The sequence below is a fragment of the Centropristis striata genome, chromosome 20, assembly GCF_030273125.1.
Source record: "Centropristis striata isolate RG_2023a ecotype Rhode Island chromosome 20, C.striata_1.0, whole genome shotgun sequence".
NCBI classification, from domain to species: Eukaryota; Metazoa; Chordata; class Actinopteri; order Perciformes; family Serranidae; genus Centropristis; species Centropristis striata.
The window spans coordinates 31,000,128-31,024,745 of record NC_081536.1 but is presented as its reverse complement, the minus strand read 5'-3'; the positions used below and the strand labels follow the sequence as shown (position 1 = coordinate 31,024,745).

Sequence of the window (24,618 nt, the reverse complement as noted above, 5' to 3'; positions counted from 1 at the left end):
CTTTATGGATTGAATGTGATATTAGGATTAGATATAAAACGTGATAAGATGATGCTATGGTTCGGCTTTGCTAGCTAGCATGCTAAAGTGGTGCTAACGCTAGCAAGCCCTTCGTCCAAAGTCATTTCTACATTTTTTGGGGTGAAAAAATTACAAAGCTCCTGGTGAAGTATAATATAATATTTTGTCAGTAACAAACACACACCGTGAAATTGCCGTTTTGGACAGACTGCTCATGTTACCGGGCCAAAACGGCACAATGTTTTTTTTACTGGGTCACACCGAAATATCACTATTTTGAGAGGGAGGTATATTTCTAAGTGTCATATGGTTTATCTTTGGAGACACTTCAATGTGTCAATTTATGTCAATGACATAAGAATAACTAACATTTTTCTGTGCCTTATGCCTTTTAAACGTGTACACAGTAAAATCAGCATACCCAAATTAACACTATAAGAGTTGATCTTAACACTTTTAAAGTGTCTATATGGGTCCACACCTCAGAGTGGTAATGTAACACTTTTTCGAGTGTTGGTACCTTTACACTGAGTCAGTGTAAATTTGACTATTTTTGGTGTAACATTAACACTCTGAGGTGTGGACCCATATAGACACTTTAAAAGTGTTAAGATCAACTCTTATAGTGTTAATTTGGGTATGCTGATTTTACTGTGTAGCTACATTGTACACTGTAACAGATTGCTGTGAGAAAACAGCCAAATTGTTACAGTAACATACTGTTTTCCATTAAAAAGGTATTATACTGTAGGAAACAATGCATTCTGGGCAAATTTTGTAGGTAGGTTGCCATTTCACATAAAATATATGATTGCATTGTATACTGCAACAATATTGCAACTAGCTTCAGCTCTATACTGTGTGTAAGTCTACTGTAGAAATCAATGAAATGCAGGATTTTACTGTAATTCAGTATGTAGTTTTATCACAGTAACAAACTGTAAAATTAACAAGAGAGGAACTGTAAAGTTAACAGTAGAATGCTGCAACCCTGCTGCCAGTATTTAACTGTTCATTTACAAGACAATTGTTTACAGTGTACCTCTTATTGTAACAATACTGTATTTTTTATTAATTTGTGTTTACAACCCAGAAAAAGCACTTTCTTCTTTGTGCTTTCCACAAATATGAGTGTCAGTTTCGGGTTTCGTCTCGGCTAAATCCTCGCAGGGAGCCGCCTGAGAACCCCCCTCAGGTTCACATGAGGTTAAAAGGCTGTTAGCATCCAAATCAATTCCAACAGTCAGAGATAAGAAGTGTAAAGACGCTGAATTTGAGGTGATGTGATCTGTGGTCTTTTCTCCGGCTGCCTTTACGTTGGCGATGCCCTCACAGCTCGGAGGGGTGGGGGTTGGGGGGGTCCAGCCTGCCACGGTGTCTGCTGCTGATGTAAACTGATGCAACCTTCATTCAAGACAAAGCAACAACAAAAAAAACAAAAAAGTGTGTGTGATCAGTGTCCACTATGAATAGCAATACACACGGAGCGTTTGGTGGCGAGTTGCACTGGGGTTTCATAAAGCAGACCTAATAATTGATGACACTGTTGGATAACGATCAAGTGTGCGTGTTTTTCGAGCGCCTCAGAAAGCAAAGGAGAGGGAAACAGAGAGACTGAGAAAGAAGCAGTGACAGTGAGGGGGAGAGTTTATGTGTGAGAGATAAACACAGAGAAAGTGGAAGAGACAGTGCGAGTGAGTAAGAGTGTGTTTGCTGGTCTGTGAGAAGTTCGAGATAGAGTAACTGACAAAAAAATTGAGAAATAGGGAGAGAAATAGTGGGAGCACTGGGCCACAGATGCATAAACACATCAACACACATGTAGGCACTCACATACATATTTATATTCGTAAACCAAACTTCTTAAAAAATGAATAAAAACTATCCATTCTGGTCCGCTTATCCGGGGCCGGGTCGCGGGGGCAGCAGGATAAGCAGATAATAAAAACTAGTTGGTTATATAAAAACTGGTTATATTTGGGCAACAAAGCTACTTGGTTAAGGTAAGGAAACAGATAAGGGTTTGATTAAAGGGTTAAAATAATTACAGTTGCAAGAAAAAGTATGTGAACCCTTTGAAATTACCTAGTTTTCTGCATTCATTTGTCATAAAATATGAGCTGATCTGCATCTTAGTCCCAAGTATAGACAAAAAAACAATGTGCTTAACAGGTATTTTTTACAGGTCAGAGTATCTCTACACCTCACTCAAATCTCATTTCATTGTTAGCACTCCAAGTTTTCTAATTCCTGAATCCAATTAGCTCTTAATGGAGTCATTAGTCAAAGGGTTCACTTACTTTTTCTACCAGCATTATGAATGTTTCATGGATATATTCAATAAAGACATGAAATATTATAATTGTTTGCTTGTTACTAGGTTAAGCATGTTGTGTTTGTCTAATCGGGACTTAGATGCAGATCAAATCACATTTTATGACAAATTAATGCAGAAAATTAGGTAATTTAGAGATAGAGTTACTAGCATTGGACAAGACACAACCTGAACACTGATGAAAGTCCAGTTTTTAAAGCAGGGGTCTCAAACTCAAATTACCTAGGGGCCGCTGGAGGCAGTATCAAATTGACCAAAAAAGACACAAAATGACTTAAAAAAGACACAAAATGACTGAAAAAAGACACAAAATGACCAAAAAGACAGAAAAAAATACTTTTTTAAAATTATTTTTAAAAAAGACACAAAATTATTTAAAAAAAAAGAAATAAAATTATTTAAAAAGACCAAATTACCAAAAAAGAGACAAAATTACTTAAAAAAAAGACACAAAATTACAAAAAAAAGACACAAAATTACGCAAAAAAGTAATTAAAGGGACCTTCCACACACAACACGGTAAAGTCCCATTCATATAAAACTCACATTAAACTTTCATATCAAGGTGGGGGCCACAAAATATCATTCACGAGGGCCGTAAATTGGCCCACGGGCCGCAAGTTTGAGACCCATGTTGTAGAGCAATGTATGACTGTTTCCTCCAAAATATATTCGGCAAAGCAATGTATTCGGAGTACAAAGCATATTATAAAAGGAAAGTGTTATCAAATCCACACATGATTATGTATTTCATCTTGGCCATGTTGGGCCTATCACAAATATTAATGCCTTTATATATGTGTGTGTGTGTGAAGCCATTGTTTTCTGCTCAGTGAAGCGTTGCTGGATTGATGTGTTCCCAATGAAGTGCAATGACAATTAAAGAGTAACTGACCTGCTATTTCCCTTCATTACCTCCCAGCTCTTGATGCTGTGTGTGTGTGTGTGTGTGTGTGTGTGTGTGTGTGTGTGTGTGTGTGTCTGTATATATGTGTCTGTGTGTCTGTATGTGTGTGTGTGTGTGTCTGTCTGTCTGTCTGTCTGTCTGTAAATGTGTGTGTCTGTCTTTATATGTGTGCGTGTGTGTGTGTGTGTGTGTGTGTGTGTGTGTGTGTGTGTGTGTGTGTGTGTGTATATGTGTATGTGTGTCTGTATGTGTGCGTGTGTGTGTCTCTGTATGTGTGTGTGTGTGTGTGTCTGTATGTATATATCCGTGTGTGTGTGTGTGTCTGTGTCTGTATATATATATATATATATATATATATATGTGTGTGTGTGTGTGTGGGTACAGATGTTGACAGCGAGAGAGAGAAAGAAAGAGTCAGCATTTTCAGAAACACACACAGAGACATACATATGATATATGATGCAAAAATATACAAACACAAACCACAAAAAGAGACTCATTTGCATGATACACACACACACACACACACACACACACTTGGTGGCTGATCAGTGAAGGAGCCTCACATGGTAAACACATCCAGCAGGTATAGGCTGCTGGCGGATATTTTTCCTGTAAACATACATTCAAAGCAGCATCTTATCACGCCTTGCTGTTTGCATTTTTCTGTGTTTTTTATTACGTTTCCTTCCACCCTCCATTTTTGTTTCTTCTCTATTTTGATTCCCCCCCTCTCTCTTGCTCTTTCTGTATCTTATTCCCTCATTTTTCCCTCTTGCTGCCTCCCAGCACACACATAAGGATACAAACATCGCCATTTTTTTTTTCTTCCTGCACAAGGCCCACCACATAGCCATTTGCATAACAATCTCCACTTGTTTTTCTGCTTAGATGGAATTCACAGCATGGTGCCGGCATGACTGAGACAGGGGTCATTGCTATGTATATCAGAGAGAGAGAGAGAAAGAGAGAGAGAGAGAGAGAGAGAGAGAGAGAGAGAGAGAGAGAGAGAGAGAGAGAGAGCGTTTAGGGTGAGGGAGAAGGAGGGAGGTGGCAGTTGCAAACATGCACATCCAGACGCACAAACACTTCCATAAAGAGACTCATTGGCATATATGCACTGAGTGATGGAGAGTGTTGGAAATACACCCTGAAAATACAGACAGGATGCAGATGAAAGTGTCTGACTGCATGCCATGTTTTTAATGTAAAGCTACATTAACCCATAAGAACCCACAGTGTGTACACATGGGTGTAACAAACACTTTAAATGTTCTTGAATCTCCTATATTCAGCTTTGTGCTTCACATTAACGCATTAAGTTCCTCAGTGACACATATTCAACACCCTGGTGTGACTGGAAACAGAAATCTAAAAAAGGAGCGAATTTCAAAAAGCTTATTTTCTTGTCACTAGGCTAAGTTGAAACCCATTTAACAAGTCTAATCCACTAAGAGGGTGTCCTTTATTGCATTTAACCCTATTAGGGTTTGTTATTTGTTTTTATTATTGATTAAAAGTCAATCAATGGTAGCCACGCCTCAAATCATACGATTCTTTATCTTCTATTTTCTTGTAAATGGGGCCATTATTTACACTATTTACATAAAATTGTCTTGAAGATTATTTTTACTAGTGATTGAGACCATAGAAGTTTTCTTATTTTCTATTGAAATGCATGGACCCAAATGCTTCTGCAGCCGCCGTCAGCACTCCCTGCTGGAATTTTTGGTAGAATGCAGCTTAAGGCACTTCCTGGTTTGCCTCCCTGCTCAGACCAGGAGGTTGCCGCCTGGTTATATCCAATATCCCTCCCTAAAGGCACATTTTAATGCTTTATACTCCGGCCACCTGAGGGCGATAATAACTACAAACGGAAGTGGGGCCATTGTTAGGTGATGTGTGAAAGGAACATCGGTTGTATTTTGGGGAAGAACAGTCTCTTACAGGCTGATGTAATAAGGCAACCAACTGATTAATTAATGTTTATACTACCATGTGTTTCAGTCATGTGGCTGGGGCCCCGCCCATGTCCTTGTTTAGTACTTCCTGTCTTTGTTCTTTTCCCGCCATTTTCTCTGTGTCACCTGTCTCTCAGGACCCGTTTACACGAAGGGAAAACGCAGATATTTCCATGCGGTTTGGCCTCTCATTGGCCTCTCACAGGAAATCCCCGTTTTTATCGCGGAAAACTTACTTAAAAAATTACTAAAAACTCCGGGCAAAGTGGAAAACTCCGGTTATGTGTTGTCGTGTCAACTGGGAGAAACGGGGTTTTAGGTTCTCACGCTCATTCTATCTAGTTGTTTAGAAAGGAACAGGAAGTCACTCGTGTTATTCGTTGTTGTTGATTCTGAGGATTCTGATTGGCTTGCATGGCTTTATCCTTCTCCCTACACTGCCGCCCATATAATAGGTTTGGCGTACTTATAATGGCGCTCGATGGCGTATTTATGCGGGTTGATGTAAATGACAACTTTTTTGAAAACGGAGGGGGGGAAATATTTGTTTCTCTAAATACCCTGCTATGTATAAACGTGGCCTCATTTTTCTCTCATCAGTTTGAGTATTTAAAGCCTGTCTTTTCAGTTAAGTTTATCAGTGTGTGCTGCATGTTGCATGACTTCCATGTGAGTAAGACTAGAGTTTAATCAAAGTTTATATTAGATTGATTTTTGCTTGGTTGCCAATTTTTAAAAGTACTCTTGTGCTGTTGTGCTTCAATAATCTGTTTCATCCTGTCTGTTAAAGAACCCTGCCTGTACCTGGACTCTGTTTTTGCCTTCTGGTCTGTCCTGTTCTTTGAATAAAACCAAATCACTGCAAGTTATTTGGATCTGCTCTTGATTCCCCATCTGAGTCCTGACAGCCAGTTGGCTGAGTTATCAATTTAACAATTTACATGCGATCCATTGGAGCTAACCCTAAAAATCTGATCAAAGTGTCATGAGTCAAACTCTAAAACCACAAATCTATTTGTGATATATAAGCAGATGTCTGACTTGCTACGATACACTGCCATTGTTTTATGTTGTTTGTGTGTATGGATGTGTCTTTGAGTTTGTATTGATGTGTGCAAAGTGTGTGTGCACACATACATGGTCATAAATGTGTGTGTGTGGTATCATTTTGATGTAAATGGGTCCCTGCTGCAGTGCTGTGTGATGGCTGGAGTCTGTTCCTCTAATGAGACAATGAGGGGAGCAGGAAACATGCCAAACACACAAAAACTACACATGCAGATGCAGAGCCGTGCATATAGACACATACAGGGTATGGATGCAGATGAATATACACAGTTAGAAGTGATGTGTGGACAGATGCACAATGGTGGCGATCAAAACAGTAACACAAAGAAACTGACAGGGTGACAAAGTAGAAAGAATGACAGCAGAGAGGAAAAACAAACAAGACAGATGGCGTGGGCGATCAAGGCGAGTTGGAGTCATTTTTTATCCTTTATTTAATCAGGTACTCTCACTGAGATCAACATTCATTCTTTTCAGAAAGACCCAAGAACCCAAAACTTGACTCAAAAGTGACAAAGAAAATTTACACATGTAGTTCAGTGGCACAGTCCAGCCCTCACTCAGTAGTCGTGTTTGTTGAATCGAAATTCTGAGGCAAAATTTTGAAATGTTGCATTGAAGAAAATGCGAATTAGGGATGTTTCCATGAACTGGTTTGGATCGAATACATTTGTTAACCAAAGCAGTAACCACATCAGGGATTTCAAAAATATATTTCAGTTGTATTTTGCCATACCTACTGAATGGATCCATGACCCAAAAGTCAACCTTAGCTTAACTAAGATCGCTTTCACAACCCAAGTCTGTTTGGTTCATCCAAATCAGAGTGATGTTGACACATTTGGTTTCTTTCACAGAGCAGAAATGTAAGTGGACCAGATAAAAAAAGATTTGAAGAGGGGCGTGTGCGAAGGTGGAGGGCTAGAAATCTACTAGCACTATTATTTCTTATTGGTTGAAAAGTTGGCAGTGAAAGATGTAAACACGGAAATAAACAACAAGCACAAAGCGAGTTCCTTTAATCCATTTAAGGCGGGAAAGCATTACAGCATTACTACCAATAATCTTGCGTTATTCTACCATTAAAGCTGGGAAAGCGGTTACGTCGTTGGCCAATGAAATGCATCAGAATACATGTGGGAGTGTCGCAATGCAACATTGGACTTTTCCAGAACTGAAATCATGGCGGAAGACGACTATAGCAGAGGGAGCTCAGATATAACAGCTATAAGCTCTCAAATACTTTTTGAATTTCATTTCTATCTGCTACAGAGGCTGAAAAATCTATTATTTAGTAGGCGTTGACACTTTTTTGTCATTTTGTGTATTTTTTGTCATTTTGTGTCTTTTTAAAGTAATTTCATGTTTTTTCAGTCATTTTGTGTCTTTTTTTGTAATTTTGTGTCTTTTTTGTAATTTTCCGTCTTTTTTTGGTCATTTTGTATCTTTTTTTAGTAATGTTGTCTTTTTTTTGTCATTTTGTGTCTTTTTAAAGTAATTGAGGTTTTTTCTGTTATTTTGTGTCTTTTTTTTAGTAATTTTGTGTCTTTTTTTGCTCATTTTGATACTGCCTCCAGCAGCTCCCAGGTAATTTGAGTTTGAGACCCCTGCTTTAAGCCTTCTATACATTTCTTTTTTTTAAAAACACACTGGTAATTAACTGGAACTATGATTCTCACATTATGCAAACAAAGATAGTAGATAGCAGCTACACCTGATTACATTGGCATTGGTTAAAATAAAGCAGATCAAACACTGATCCTTTTTCAACTGTACTCGAATGTGTTTTCTCCACCTCAGCCTGCTGTAACAGTGGTGCTCTACTTCATGACGGTGCAACATTTCACTGCATATGAGAGTGAAAATTAGAGTGTGAGAATGGCCATCAACTGTAGGTAGAATGTGCTTAGCTCAGATGGTAATGAATCTCTCTTTTTCATTAACAACCAGTGGATAAAACTTTCAAGTATTAAATAAAAAGCATCAGTGGTGGAAGATCAAACCAGCTGTTGGTAATTAGCATTAGTTCATTGAGTAAGTTGACGACCGGCCAAAGTAAAACTTGTCTGTCGTCAGGTTTGAGTGTCTGTACTCTGCCAAATATTGGTAATAAAGTAGAAGCACCACTGTGTTTCTGTACTCCAAAGCCTGTGATACGTCTTCTCTCTAGCTGATCTCTTCATGTCAATGCCAGGAGTCACATTCTCCTGGTAAAATAACTAACTTAAAGAAAAGTTATCACTTTGAAGCGGGCAGGTGTGCTGAATTCAAAAGGCTACACGTCATTATACATATTCTATATGTAGCAGATTGGACAGTATGCAAATTGGAGGATATTAAAGGACTGGCATCGGGATCAAAAAAGACTTCATTCATCTGTAAACATTACAAGTATAAAAGAAACTGGCCACGAGAACATATTTGAACGACCCCCATCCATGTTCCACACTTAAGCTGTAAGAATTTGGCTGTTAAGAAGCTCCAAGAAAGTAATAGTCCATCTGGTGAGTGTGAAACACACATCCATGAGAGAGCGTGCAGCGATAGAGATGTTCTGATCAATGAAAGAGCGGGAAGCACTCCTGCATGCCGTGCACTTGATCAAAAACATTTAATTTAGCTTAATTTGGGGGAAAATGAGTAAAACACACAAGATATATAAATGGACTATAGTAATGGTAAATGGACCTGCACTTATATAGCACTTTTCTAGTCTTTGCGACCTCTGACCTCCAGATATGTAAATGAAAATGTCTCCCCTTTACAGACATGTCCATTTTATGCTAATCCCATGTAATTTGGGGCAAAAAACAATCTTTTTGTATTTTTGGTTTATGTCATGTTTTTGTCTGCTGTGTAATTTTTTTTCTGTATTGTTCCTGTTTTGAATATCTGTCTTCTATGGACCCTGAGTCTTCAATAAAATTTGATTGATTGGTTGATTGGTTGATTGATTGATTGATTGATTGATTGATTGATTGATTGATTGATTGATTGATTGATTGATTGATTGATTGATTGATTGTGCAGTTGTTCAATTACAGGTGCATCTTAAAATATTAGAGTATCATAGAAAGTTTATTTATGTCAGTAATTCAATTAGAAAAGTGGAAATAACACATTATATGGATCCATTACACACAGAATGTCTTAATTTTACTTTCTTCTAATTACAATGATTATGGCTTACATTTAATGAAGACCTAAAATTCAGTGTTTCAAAAAAAATGTGTGTATGTTTAATATGGAAATGTTTGACTCTGAAAAGTATGTCCATCTATATGACTCAATACTTGGTTGGGGCTGCTTGACTTGAACTACTGGAAATTGACTTTTCTATCATATTCTAATATATATATGCATCTGTATACTGTGCAAAAGTTTAAAGCAGGTGTGGAAAAAAAATGCTGTAAAATGCTTCCAAATCTAGAAATGTTAATAGTTTATTATTTTATCAATTAATAAAATTCAAAGTGAGTGATAAAATCAACATTCAGTGTGACCACCCTTTACCTTCAAACCAGCATCTATTCTTCTCACCTGATTAAGACTTTTTCACAGTACTGTAGCCTATATTTCATTATTTCTGCATTCTGGGGTCCTGGCTGGTTTTATTTAACTGTCAAACTAATATCATTGGGTTGGAAAAAAAAAAGTTTCCAGAGTAAGTGAACAAACTTATTGTGGTGAATAAGACTTTAAGATGCAGTTAGCCTCCAGAAAAATCAAAGTACCATTAAAAAGGTCAAGAATGAAATGTTACATGAAGGCTGAGTTGTCTGTGCAGACAACTCAAGGCTCGTGTATTGTCATTCTACAACACAACAAAGTGCTATAACTGGGTACACGGCCTTCTTTCACTCTGGTAAACTCTTTTTAATAAAACGCTTATTGATCAGCTGCATTTATTTGATGCAACATGGGTCAAAAATGACCCGCATTCATTTCCCATGTTTTTTAGTGCTGGCTGTGTGTTTTAATACCTTTTGATATTAACTTATTTTATCATTGAATATTCTTAGTATTCTTTAAATTTCTTGTTTTTGATAACAAAAGATCATTATTTCCATTTTGCCTCTCATACTTTATGAAGAAAGAAATTTTTTTGTGTTATTACATCTAACTTCTTGGCTAAGTAGCTAACTACTAGCTACTTAGCTAACTAGCTAACTACTAACTAACTAGCTAAGTCATTAGCTTAGCAAGCTAATCCTTGGCCAAGAAGTTAGCGAAGTTGTTAGTTTAGCAAGCTACTTGGCTAAATACTTAGCCAAGAGGTTAGCCAAGTAGTTAGCTTAGCAAGCTACTGAGCTAAATATTTAGCCAAGAAGTTAGCAAAGTAGTTAGCTTAGCAAGCTACTTAGCTAAATACTTAGCTAAGAAGTTAGCCATATAGTTAGCTTAGCAAGCTACTTAGCTAAATATTTAGCCAAGAATTTAGCAAAGTAGTTAGCTTAGCAAGCTACTTAGCTAAATACTTAGCCAAGAAGTTAGCCAAGTAGTTAGTTGAGCAAGCTACTTAGCTAAATATTTAGCCAAAAAAGTTAGCTAAGTACTTAGCTTAGCAAGCTACTTAGCTAAAAAATGGATATGGGTCATTTTTCACCCATTTTGTGCATTAGAAGTGTAGTGACACAAAAAGGGATTTTATTCAAAAATGAATAAAGTAAAACATAAAATTAGGATGTATGATGATCAAAAACAAACTAATTGAGGAAAACCTGGAATACTGAATGATGAAAATAATTTATTGCAATGATATAAAACATAAAAACTCATAGGCCTACATAAAAAAAAAAAATCATTTGTAATGTAATGCAACTTTGCTGTTGTGTTTTTTTGCCTGTGTGTGTGTGTCCTATATAATAAATACACTTCAGTATGTCTCTTCTATTGTTATTGTGTGCATTGTACATTTAAACACGTTTGCATTGTGTTTCTGAGCGTGAGGTCAGCAGTGATTCAGCATCCACCGTCAGGACTCAACCATAACAATGAAGTTGAGGAGGTTGCCATGGTAATAACAAGAGTAGGGACCTTGTCATGTGAGCAATGTATTGATGCGTCTGTATGTTTGGATCTTTCTTATTGTCACATCCCAAAGACCTTGGGGGTCTATCTTTAGAATTTAATTTAAACAAACCTTTCTGCCTTCAGTGCCCACATGATTGACCTGCTTGAACTAGAATCAGAATTGTTTTTTATTCCCAGTAAGTCTGTTTTCACATATAAGGAATTTGCTGCACAAGTACTAAAAAACAGATATACATTAAGGCAAGTACTTCAGCATTTAAAAATATGTATATAACAATATAAACAGTAGAAACAATATGTACAAATATGGAAATAATTAAATGATGGAAGGAGCTGTGTAAACATTTCCACTAATATGCTGTGCTGATTAGAGTCAACAATTAAAGGCATTAATTAAAACTTTTTATGAAAGTTATAATTGAGGTCCTGGAGCCAGATTCACAAAGCATTCTTAAGAAAGAAATGCCTCTTAAGTGCCCCTTTTTCTCAACTTTGCTCTTAAGACAAAATGTAAGAAGATTTGGTATTCATGAAGAAATTCTCCTTTCTCCTGAAGTTTCTTCCTAAGAAAGAAGTTGTGAACAAATGAGGTTCTTGAAAACAAAGTTCTTAGATTTCTCCTCATATTTCTTCACAACTTTAAGAGAAGCCCCCACCAGTCTGAAAACAGCAACAGTGAAAATATAAGTCTTGATATGTATTTACTTGAACAAATCTGAATGACATTTATTTGGTTTCTTTAATATTTAGTTTAGCCCTACACTGTAAAAAATGTCTGTAGATTTTACAGTGAAAAACTGCAAAACCCTGACAGTAAAAGACCATAAAATGATAAATTCAGTAACAAATGAAACACCGTAAATGTATATATCAGCCAAAACAGTATTTTTTACATTTTTATCTTAATTTTAAATATATTACTCCACTGTAAAATACACTGGCACCATGTTTGTAAGAAAAAATACTGTAATAATATATATATATATATATATATATATATATATATATATATATATATATATATATATATATATAATTATTATTATTATTATTATTATTATTATTATTATTATTATTATTATATACAAGTATTATTTTTGCATTTATTTTTTTGTAAAAATACTTTTTCTCATTGTTAAATGTCCAAAACACCATATCTCTGACAGAAATATACTGTACTATTTAATGATAAAATCTTTAATTTATGCGGCATTTATAAAGTATTTTCCTGTCAATTATATGGCAGAACAAAGTTTCTTTTGATGGAAAAACTTTATTTTTCTTATATAAATATATTTATTTCAGAAAAAAATTGGCCTATTTTATTTCATGGACTATTTTTATTTAAGATGTTTTATTTTATTTAAATGTGCACTTTATGGAACTTTGATTTTTCTTCTGTTGTTATACACTATGTCACTGTCTGTGACGTAGCCTGATCTTTGCTGATTAGCTGGAAGAAATCCATGTGGTGCTACGACCAAACAGAGAGACATGGGGACCCCATTGATATCCATTCAAGTTACCAAATATAGTTATTCGCCCAATAATGGGTTAACCAGGGGTTAAAACCTGCATAGGCTTCCTTTTTTCCAGTCTAATAACTTATTTTCTCATCTAAATAAAAGTACTACAAAACAGTACTGTTTTTACTGCTTTTTTTTTGCCAGCAGTCTTTGGCTCAAGGTGATCGGCATCCCTTTGGACTGCCTCTCTTCACCTCCTGACCTCTTCTCCAGTCTGGGTTTATTCTCTACTGGAGGACTTTCAAGTGATTTGTCAACAATACATTTAATATTAATTCCAAGGGCAACCACACACACATACCAGTACACTTCTACTAGTCCTCAGACAGAGCTGTGCCCATTTGAAGTGAAGTGTTGTCCTTTATAAATTATAATGCCTAAATACAGGCTAATATATTTCAGTCACTGCATGTTACACTAATCCTGTTGTTCAAACGCTCCGTTTCTTATTAGTGCACCTCCCAGAAATTAATCACTTCTATTTATGAGAAATGCTGGCTAACAATTTAATGCTAGGTGGGCAGCAGCCGTACTGATTAAAGCATAATTATAACTTTATTCCTAGGGAGCTTTGGACACTAAAAGAGAATGCAGAGTGTCTCAAAGGACTTTTACTGTTATGTCTCCTCACAGTTTGTACTAGAAGTGGGGAAAAAATCGATACAGCAATATTATATTGATTCATGGCCGCCAAGTATTGATATTTAGTAGAAGAAGTCGTCAATATTTTTGTCATAGCGACCTCAGGAATATACTGGAGATACTGGTATCACATGAAACTAGTGTCGGGAAGTTGTTAAGAAAAAATGCTGCAAATTTATTTTGGGGTTTTTTTTAACCATTTTTAAAATGATTTTTTAAATATATTTTTGCAATAAATCTTAAAGTATTCTGTAAGAAAACAGTTAATCTGCCTTCAGAAAAAAAGTAGAATTACCAAAAAAAGTCAAAATTACCAGAAAAAAAATCAAAACCACAAGTAAAATATATAAATTACCAGAAAAAAGGAGAATTACCAGAAAAAAGTCAAAATTTTCAAACCATTATATCATTTAATTGCTCCACTAAGGTGTCGGCTATCTTGAAAAATGGCCGCCATCTTGAAATTTCAAGTAGCTATGGGTTGCTTATTGTCAAGTGACACACAGATACTGCCCATGCCAATTTTTATGCTTGTATCACCAAATAAACCATTATATCACTTGACTGCTCCACTTAGGTGTCGGCCATCTTGAAAAATGGCCTCCATCTTGAAATTTCAAATGTCTCGGACAATTTTCTTGTCAAGTGACCCATGGAGAGTGTTCGTGTCAATTTTCACGCTTGTATCATGAGCTGAACAATTCTGCCAAAAAAGAGCACTTAGCCGCTCCACTAAATGGGGAAATCACATGTTACAGAACTAAATGGTAATTTTTTTTTAATTTTTTAATTACAGTTTTCACTCTGACTTAGTAATGAGAGAAAGAGCCACAGTAAAGAGCAACTAAAGCTTACTACGACTGACGTCTTCATTTATAAGGAAGAGTTTAGCTAGTTGATTAGCTGCAGTTGCTACACTGCAGTGAGGACAACATATTGTCCATAAAGCAAAGTATTTTCTGAAAAAAAGGAAAATAACCAAACCATAACTATCGCGGTGGGCGGCAGTAGTAAGAGAAACTATAGATCTGTAATAACTAGAGAGGTTTTGGAGCCTCCTGTGTGTTTTAATTTATCTAACGGAGCCGTTTGCCTCGGTGCAGGGCGGGAAGGAAAAGGCCTTTTAATGGAGATACACTCAGAGCTGATTGCAGGTCGTTACACCACCACAGGGAGAGACCAGAGGAAGGAGTTTAATGGTCGAGCAAGAGGAGCGCTCGTAAACCATCACACACACACACACACACACACACACACACATTCTTGTACTTCTATCTTTGTGAGGACCCTCATTGGAACAGTGAATTCCCTTGCAAGGTTATAATAGTTTTGGATTTTTCATTAGTTTTAGTTTTAATTTTGTTGTGAATTTTTGTTTTCAAATTCAGTTAGTTTTAATGAGTTTTTAGAGTGAGTTTGCTAGTTTAAGTTTATTATTTATGTTATTGAAATGCTTTAGTTTTAGTTTAGTTTTTATTAGTTTTAGTTTTAACTATGCAATGTTTGACTTGTGCTTTTTATTATTTTATCTATTTTCTTATCCTGCTGTATCTTATTTTATCTTATTTGTATTTTTATTTTAATTTCCCTGTTTTAATTGACTGTTTTTACTGTTTTCAATTGTGTCTTGCTGTTTTTAATTTGTATGTAAAGCACTTTGAATTAACTTGTGTTGAATTGTGCTATACAAATAAACTTGCCTTGCTTTGTCTTGCCTAGTGCTAGTTTTAGTTTAGTTTTTATTCGTTTTAGGTTTTTGTAATGGGGTATTTGTTGGGTGGGAGGTTAAAAGAGGTCACAGTAAATTTTGCCTTTATTTCCTTTTATTATCCATCTTCATTATGTATGAAAAAAGTTGACAAAGACAAAAAACCAACGACATTTTCACTATCATTTTAGTTAGTTTTGTAACCACACAAAACAGTTTCAGTTAATTATCATTATCATGTAACCTTTAACCCTTAATAAAAAGTCTGAAATCTCCAAAAAAAACCTAAACCGGCCTAAATGTCCTCACTTTGCAAAAATGTCCTCACTCTGTTGGTTAAAGATGTGCTCCGGTCCTCACTACGTAGGAAGTACAAGAACACACACACACACACACACACACACACACACACACACACACCTACACCTACACACACACACACACACACACACACACACACCCACACACACACACAGAACCACACACTCTACACTACTTCAGTGTGTTTTTTTCATGATTATTCTATCACGGTAGAGTTTGTTTAAGACCCCATTAGAATCAAAAGGGCGACAATCTTCTTAATCAAGCTTAATTTATTAAAACATCAGCCGGCGCTATTAACATTAACAGGATGAGGCAGGAAGGCAGACAGCGGGAGGCTGCCGTAGAGGAAGAGACGGAGAGAAACAAAGAGATGGAGAGAAGAATATGGCCTGAGAAAGAAGTTAAATCTACAGTCACTACTCTAGTTGTATGATTTTGGAACTTTTTACAGCTGCAAGAGTTAATTTTGTTCATTTATAGCTAGAAAACGTACAAGTGAGAGGTGGTGTAAGGAAAAATAATTTTAAAAATGAATGAATGAATTAGCTGCAAAAAGAATGGAAGTCAATGCAAAATTTTATTTTAAATTATCTTTATGTTTAGTCACAAATTGCATGGTATTGGAAATGAAACACACATGATGAAAGTTTGATTTTGAATGAATTAGCTGCGAAAAAGAATGGAAGTCAATGCAAAATTTTATTGTAAATTATCTCTATGTTTAATCACCAATTGCATGGAATTGGAAATAAAACACATTGCCTATTTAATTAGAGAAAAAGATATTTACACTGAATCAATCAAGCCTTGTGGCCCAAACTCTGGGGCTTGCACCTTTAATTTGAAATAATTTTCATCAGGAAGTGTTTTGTACCAAGCTCTCTTTGTACACTCACCAGCCACCTTTAACGCTCTTCCCACTAACGACTAATGCTCCTTATGTGTATTGACGTACACCGTTGACAAGTCAATTCAATTTACCTTAGGAAAATGGTTAGTGTTTTTATTAGGTTAATTAGCTGGCCCCCTGCGGGAGTTGCAGGATGAGCGAGATAAGAGATGAATTCACAGCTCTGCTGTAATGGCCAACAGGCTAAAGACTCTCTGAGAATGGTAATTTGTCATCATAGAGTATCATACGCTGACATATTACACAGGCGCAACCATACATGCTGCCAATTTCATTCAACTTTTTATTAGGAATTAATGGAACATTCCACCAATTTATTTACTAGTGGTACGTGAAACTGTGAAATTAGCTTGAGGAGCTTCGAGTGGGTTCAAGTTTGAGAAAATGACCTGTGATGATGTCACAGTGATGTCATCCGCTTGAGCTTGGAGCATAGACTGTATATAAATCAATCAAATCACACAGAGATGATTAAAAAAAACAATGCCATATTGTGCATGCTTTAGTGCTGTAGCAAAAATATAATCTGATATATAATATTTACACAAATTTAAATGGCTGCCTTATGAATAAATATAATAATATACTGACCAATCTACACTACAAAGTAGGCCGATATAAGAAGAGGAGAGGAGAACATACTCAGCCTAGTTGTTTCAACTTTATATCTGGGATCAGATGTGTAAAATATGCTTACCCACAAAAAAAAACATGCATATGCCTTTTTCTGCATATAAACTGGTATTAGTGAAAGAAAAGTGTGCGCAAGACTTCAGGTCCATGTGAACAAGGTTTTATCTGAGAAAGCTGTTGGTGATGATGAGGAGAAATGTAAACTCCAATTTTGATATTCTGCTTTGTTTTGTTATTTAACTCTATGGAGTCTTGGGTTATATTGTCCATTTGTGAATCCTTTTCATGTCTTTGTAAGTCATTTTGTGTTTTTTTTTGGTCATTTCTGTCTTTTTTGGTCATTTTGTGCCTGTTGTGTCTTTTTTAATTATTTTGTGTCTCTTTTTAGTAATTTTGTGTTTTTGTGTGTCTTTTTTGGTCATCTTGTGTCTTTTTTTAGTAATTTTGTGTTTTTGTGTGTCTTTTTTGGTCATCTTGTGTCTTTTTTTAGTAATTTTGTGTTTTTGTGTGTCTTTTTTGGTCATCTTGTGCCTTTTTATCTGTCATTTTGTGTCTTTTGTGGTCATTTTGTGTCTTTGTTTAGTCATTTTGAGTCTTTTTTAGTCCTTTAGTCCAACATAAAATGTGATTTTGAGTCTGTTTTTTACTTTCAAAACACTATCATGCTCAATAAAGAATTTAAATTGTTGCAAATGTGAACAAAGGTGTCAAATCTAACATATAAGAGGGTTCCATCCAGTTCTATCATTTGATACTAAATATATTTGAGCTTGTCTCCAGATTTACTTGGTATATCATCATCAAACTGAAACTGGCCTCATGGAGTTTACAGCCAGAACTTTAGAGGTAAATTTACAGTAGGGCTCCACGCTGCTTTGTTTTCTAGTCTGGATGTCATGAAGAAGTCTGGATTTGGAGCTTTTCCTGAGGGTTAACATGTACTTTTTTGTTTCACTTCAACACAAAAGGAAACATGCATTGTATTGCATAGATGATACTCTATATCAGCAATGCAAATGGATTCTTGAAGAAGAAAAGATGTCATTGTGTAAAAAGAAAAATGTGACAAACCGACCTTAGCATGAGTGTGTGAGCATTGTCATTGTTAGCATGTTAGCATGCTAACATTAGCAGTGCTGAGCTCACAGAGAACACTCAGACTGCTAGTCTTGTTAATCGGTCTCCTCTGAGTGGCCAAACTTAATGGAAGTGCAGAAGTAAATGACTGAAGAGGCTCCAGCTCTTAGTCAATGAAAGTAATGAAACAGAAAAAAGGAGAGAGAATGAATTCAGGAGAAAGTGGGCGAGAGTTTGACCACCATAACTAGCAGACATCCACTATATTAATGCACTTTATTACTCCTGTTTGAATTCATAACTGACAAATATGCACACAAACACTCAAACTAAACCACCAGAAAACACTCCAACCATCAAACCCGTGCACACTTGAACTTGAAGTGACACATGCAGAATGCACAAACAGACATTTCTACAGTGGAAATAACAATAACATCCCCTGCTCTTATTACTGTACAGCCTTGAATGAATACCTTGCATGTGACATGCACAAGGTACAGGCAGCAACGTATCCCCTGTCGAGCGCACACACAGAGACGCAGCCACACACAGAGTGGGGACCGTGGACAGGCGGTTCAGGGCTCCCTTGCCGAAAGCCGTATTGATTGGGATAAAGGTCTTTTGATGAGGCAGATTGCTCATCAGGCTGGAACGACATGCTTCTAAGATGTGACGCCTTTTCAGACCAGCCCAGGGGCCCATCGACCACCGCGCGGCCATCCTATCTGTGCATGTGTGTGCGTGTGCGTTTATGTGTGTTTGTCTGTCTGTCTTTAGTGATCACACTTAAGACGAGCCGGCATTGATTGGAGTTAGGCCCATCTGGGTCACCCCGGCCCCACCCTGACATGTCCTCTGCTGGGGGAAGGACGAGGATGGTGAACTTCATGCTCCAGCCACGCTGCTCCTCAAACAAACTGGACAAATGCAATCAACAAAGCCTTATGTTGGGCTACGATACTAGCATGTGTAGCAAAATATGTATATTTACCTGGCTAGTCGTGAGTTTACAGCAATTGAGTAACACTGGTTATTTAGTCCAGCCATTCTCAGCCTTGGGGTCCCGACCCCAATTGATGATTTCTGGGGGTCGCCAAATCATTTTGGAAAAAATATAAATGCACAAAGTTAATATTAAATTACATAATTTCAGACAAGGAGATGTTTTAGTTGTTGTCGGCTTCATTATTTGTCCAAAATTTTATCGTATCAACTGAGTTTGTTTATTTTTTCCGCTGTGCTCACTAAAAGGAATTCACAGTTCAGATCATACAAACAAAAAGAAAGAAAGAAAAACTGGCGCCTTGCTGCTTTACCGCAGCTGCAGTTTGCTAGCAGCTAGCAGCTAGCTACAACTGATGCTGGAAAAATGGAGCGATGGCTGCAAAGAAAAGCTCCAGACTAGGTCAACAGCAGCAGCAGCAGCAGGGTCCCAAGGTCCCAACGGGACCACCAGCCGAGAAACGGAGGGCAGTGAGGCCGACAAGACATTTTAATGAACAAAACGTTCAAATAAACTGTCATTAAGTGAAAATACAGTGAAAGGGTCAAAGTTATGAGACCAAACCGTCCATTTTTATATCTACATAACATAATATATAAAACTTTATTAACACGTTGCCTTGGATACGTATTGTTCTGCTTCTCTCTTGATGACGGCTCGCCTTGTCAGTGACCTGTCAATCAAAGGTAGCCCCGCCCCAAATCAAACGATTCTTTATCTTCTATTTTCTTCTAAATGGGGTCATTATTAGAACTATTGACATCAAATTGTCTTGAAGATGATTTTTTACTAGCAATTGAGACCATGGTGTTGTCCTAAAAAATAATTCTGAGGTAATAAATCAAGTGAGAAGTTTTCTCATTTTGTATTGAATGAATGGACTAAAATGCTTCTGCAGCTGCCGTCAGCACCCCTTGCAACTGACAATTTGAGGGTCTTGATTTGTTTTTTGACTCAAGTATTTTGTCTAACTTCTACACCAAATGCAGTACTAAAAGTTCAAGCCATGAATCAGCCGAGTTATTTAAAACATTCCTGTCATCCAGGTGAAAACACCAAAGCGTTGCAAGACAATAGATATATTGATGTTCCCTCAACCTTTGCCCTCCTATCAGAGTCTTTTCCTTCTCTCTGATTATTTGGAGGCTTTATGAGTTGTCCAAGAGGAGGCTGTGCTGCAAGGAGTGGACCACATCCATCAGCTCAACCCACTGCCTCCTTTTTTTAGCATCGCTGAGATACCCAAGCTCTTAATAATTGATTAGAATTGATTTTAACCCAGCCCTGACCTGAGCCGGGGTGGACAGGCATCGGCATGCACGAACGCGCGTGTTTATGACTTATGTGTGTTTGTTCGCGTGGTTTGTGTTTCCACACGCGTGTGAGCGGTGCATTTACAGTAAAGTCCAAAAACGAAGCGTGTATTTGTGTCCAGGAGAAAGGAGGGCAGTGTGCTCAGCTTTAAAAGCTCCAGACGTGTTCCCAGAATTAAATATTTAGGCAGACGAAGCCTTGACCTCCCTGTGCTTGCAGAGACTCCTGGTTCCCATTGATTTCTGACAAGACAACTGGGACGCCATTACAACAAAATGCACTATAGCCAACCGCACGTATCCTCTGACACTCTCACCAGCTTAACCCCCCCCGCACCCACTTCCATTGGCCACTGTGTGTGTGTGTGTGTGTGTGTGTGTGTAAATGTGTGTGTGTATCCACTGAGATGGACACAACTCAAGGCCTTCCTTCTACTCTCCCTCCCAGTAAGGATTTCACCTCTCAGGACTGTTAACCAGCCAAACTTATAAGTGAAGGCAAGATAGCAGCTAGCTCGTCTTTTCCCAACACACACACACACACACATTCTCGTACTTCCATCTTTGTGAGGACCCGCCTTTAAAGAAGTGAGGACCGGCCGAAATGTCCTCACTTTGCAAAACTGTCCTCATTCTGTTGGTTAAAAACATGTTCCAGTCCTCACTATGTAGGACATACAAGAACAAACACACACACGCACACACACACACACACGCACACACACACACACATTCTTGTACTTCTATCTTTGTGAGGACCCTCATTGGAACAGTGAATTCTCTTGCAAGGTTATTATAGTTTTGTTTTTTTCATTAGTTTTAGTTTTAATTTCGTTGTGAATTTTTGTTTTCAAATTCAGCTCGTTATAATTTGTTTTTAGAGTGAGTTTGCTAGTTTTAGTTCAGTATTTTATTTTTTTTAAATGCTTTAGTTTTAGTTTAGTTTTTATTAGTTTTAGTTTTTATTAGTTTTAGTTTTTTGTAATGGGGTATTTGTTGGGTGGTAGATTAAAAGAGGTCACAGTAAATTTTGCCTTTATTTCCTTTGCCTTATCCATCTTCATTATGTATGAAAAAAGTTGACAAAGACGAAAATGAACGACATTTTCTCTATAATTTTAGTTAGTTTTGTAACCACAAAATACAGTTTCAGTTAATTATCATCATCACCATGTAACCTTTAACCCTTAAAACAAAGTCTGAAATCTAAAAAAAAGCCTTTAAAAAAGTGAGGACCGGCCGAAATGTCCTCACTTTGCAAAAATGCCCTCATTCTGTTGGTTAAAAACGTGTCCTGGTCCTCACTGTGTAGGAAGTACAAGAACACACACACACACACACACACGCACACCCTTATATGTGTGAGCTCCAATCACATACCTGACTGAAGGCAGATCAGCAGCGGCGAGGAGCTGGGAGCAATACATCAGTATTCTTCCACCTGAGACGGAGACAAAGACAGATTAAGAGCCAGTTGCTGAAAAGGATCAAGTTTATATTGTGTTTAATCCTTTGCATTTAACTAGGCTTTAATACATCAGGTATTCAAATAAAAGTGACAGTATGGTGAAATATGAGATCCTAAGTACTGCGGTGATTCCACCTTGTGTTAAACACTTTTCTTTATCGCTCGGTGACTCTGTCTCTTTGATTTTTTTCACTCTTTTTTTTTTTCTCTTTGCTTGTCAAAAATGTAATCACTAAAGTTTGGATTGTGCTGGAAATGTTCTTGCTTTTAGTAAAATGCAATCTGGTGAGGAGGATGTGGAATAAACAGGATAAATATTAAAATGTCAGGCGCTTTTTAGATCAACACTCTTAAACCGACTGTTCCACAGGACTTTGCTGTGGTTTTACTATGTGCCATTCACAGGCACTCCGCTGAATGATAATTTCTTCTCAGCGGGGTTTCCCTGTTAAAAGGTTCCACATTACTGTGGATGTATTATTGCTGTTTTTCTTACAAACCCATGCACGTGTACAATGAACAAAAAGGGTCCATCTCAAAGACCCAACGCTCTCCAATCTACCGAGTCAGTTTGAGTTCTTTAAAGTTCATCTTCTCCTTTGTTTTGTCCTCCTCAAAAGTCTATCCAAGCGGTTACTTTTAAGCCACTTTAATTGTCTGATCATGTGTTTCTTTACCATCTACACTATTTTTATTTTGTTTCTTCAGGCTTGTTGTCACGTTTCCGAATATCAGCAATTACGTTGGTGTGTACAATGTTATCAATACTGGAGACCTGTTGGCCAGAAGTATGGAAATAAAACCCAAAGCTGTAATAAACCATAAACCATTTCCTTTAATCATAGGTCTCAATGACAATATTTTATGGCCCTCACCTTGATATGAAAGTTTAATGTTAGTTTTATATGTAATGTAATTTTGTGTCTTTTTTTGGGTAATTTTGTGTGGGTTTTTTTTTTGTAATTTTGTGTCTTTTTTGGTAAATGGGTGTCTTTTTTAAGTAATTTTGTATTTTTTCAGTCATTTTGTGTCTTTTTTGGGTCATTTTCTCACAGATTTGCCACTTTAATCTCGTACATTTGCGACTTTTTTCTCACAGAGTTGCCACTTTAATCTCGTAAATTTGCGACTTTTTTCTCAAAATATTACCCCCTTCCCCCGGGTCCGTACTTTTTTTTATACCTAATACGCCGTTGTTAAGTCATGTGTGAAAACTTAAGTAAATTATTTTTTAATTAAGTTACGTGAATCACGTTTTTTAACGTTTTTTTACGTAACTGCATTTACGTAAATGTATTTACTGTGTAAACTGTCTTTTTTATCACCCTACCAGGAAGGTTTTTGCCCTAAACCTAGCTCAGTGATCTTACAACATAAATCCACAGAAACTGCAGCTTTTGTTACAGCCACAAATGTGCAGCATGTGTGCTATTTTTAGAACGCGCCACTGTACCGCAAACTGTGATACGTACATACGTGTCATAATTTTTGCTCCTGACACACGACCTCTTCTGTCGTGTAGGTTGGAGAACTTGTTGCACAGTGAAATCTAATCAGTTCATCCTTGTGTTCAAATGACCATTTTGGCCTAATTTTAGTTTCTGAGTTAGCTTCCTACTTAAATCATCAAATATAGTTCAGAGTGTGTCTGTGTAAGTGTGCTACATTTAGGCCATAATCTGAGTCCTGTACAGAAGGTTAATCACAGTGTGGATTGGAGAGACAGAGGACGCTGTGTTCTGTCTGTCTGACAATAACAGAGACACAAATAACAACAAGAGCATTTTAATCCGCCCTGCCCTCAGACTTAACCTGGTTGGTCCAGTCCATGAACATTATTAAATACTTCAGCCTATTGTTTTTATATGAGTCCAGTGATGCTTTCAGTCTCATCATTTATTAGTGACTGCCTATTTATTGTGATGACTTTCTGATCTTTTTTGTTTCAAGGAATATCAAAACCTGTAAAACATATAATGTCATAGAGAATTAATACTTCCCAGTTACAGTTAGACACATACTGAACTAATGTAAAAGGAAACTATTGAAAATATTTACCTTGCTAGATACATTACACCTCCAGGGCTTCTTCTTTGTTACAGAACCTGACCTTTGACCTCCCTGTGGAGAAATGAAAGAGATAAACCCATCAGTTATTTGAAAGTGGCAAATCTGCGAGAAAAAAGTCGCAAATTTACGAGATTAAAGTGGCAAATCTGCGAGAAAAAAGTCCCAAATTTACGAGATTAAAGTGGCAAATCTGCGAGAAAAAAGTCCCAAATTTACAAGATTAAAGTGGCAAATATGCGAGAAAAAAGTTGCAGATTTACAAGATTAAAGTGGCAAATCTGCGAGAAAAAGAATTGCAAATTTAGGAGATTAAAGTGACAAATCCGTGAGAAAAAAGTTGCAGGTTTACGAGATTAAAGTGGCAAATATGAGAGGAAAAAGTTGCAGATTTACGAGATTTAAAGTGGCAAATCTTTGAGAAAATAGTCACAAATTTACGAGATTAAAGTGGCAAATCCGTGAGAAAAAAGCTGCAGGTTTACAAGACTAAAGTGGCAGAGACTCACCGACCTCTTCGCACTACATATCAACAAACTTTGCAAGCACTTATTTACCATAAAACTTCAACTAACAGCCCCAGTCACTGAACCTAACAGGCATATATTTGGCGATAGA

The 24,618-nt window shown here is 36.9% G+C and overlaps 1 long non-coding RNA gene across 1 annotated transcript in view; it reads right to left on the bottom strand.

Annotated features, from left to right (window-relative positions):
• The window catches only part of LOC131993641 (uncharacterized), a 49,370-nt gene that overhangs the window by 3,303 nt on the left and 21,449 nt on the right, over nt 1-24,618 (bottom strand). Inside the window, exons 2-3 of the long non-coding RNA XR_009396334.1 lie at nt 23,992-24,054; nt 21,846-21,906 (exon numbers count right to left, since the gene is read on the bottom strand). This is a non-coding gene — a long non-coding RNA (uncharacterized LOC131993641). The remainder of the gene's footprint in view (nt 1-21,845; nt 21,907-23,991; nt 24,055-24,618) is intronic.